The sequence below is a fragment of the Frankliniella occidentalis genome, unplaced genomic scaffold (genome assembly GCF_000697945.3).
Source record: "Frankliniella occidentalis isolate FOCC.00 unplaced genomic scaffold, Focc_3.1 Scaffold61, whole genome shotgun sequence".
Classification (NCBI taxonomy): Eukaryota; Metazoa; Arthropoda; class Insecta; order Thysanoptera; family Thripidae; genus Frankliniella; species Frankliniella occidentalis.
The window spans coordinates 1,356,812-1,357,162 of NW_026267191.1; positions in this window are offsets into that span (position 1 = coordinate 1,356,812).

A 351-nucleotide genomic window follows, 5' to 3' on the forward strand; every position below is an offset into this window, starting at 1 on the left:
CAGCCCGCGGCGTGAGACTGAGACGTTTCTTTACAGTGTTTGCCCGCGCTGGCCGGCTGGTTTCCTCCCCTGTAAATTTAATCCGACTTACGCCGGCATTTAATAGAGGGCTCAAAAGTTTTGTAAGCATATTGGAAAGTCATGCCTCTACCGTATCCTCCCTCCCACTTCCACCCATTCCCCCTCCCTCAGATGCGAGCTCGGTTCCCGCGCCGCACGCCCTACCCCCACAGACGCGGCCCACCGGGCCACATAGCCCAGCATCCTGTTAGCCTCCACTCTGCTGGACCAATTTTCATGTTTCGGTTGTGTGGACGGGGCGTGGCCTGGCGGGGTGCGGCGTGGCGAGGC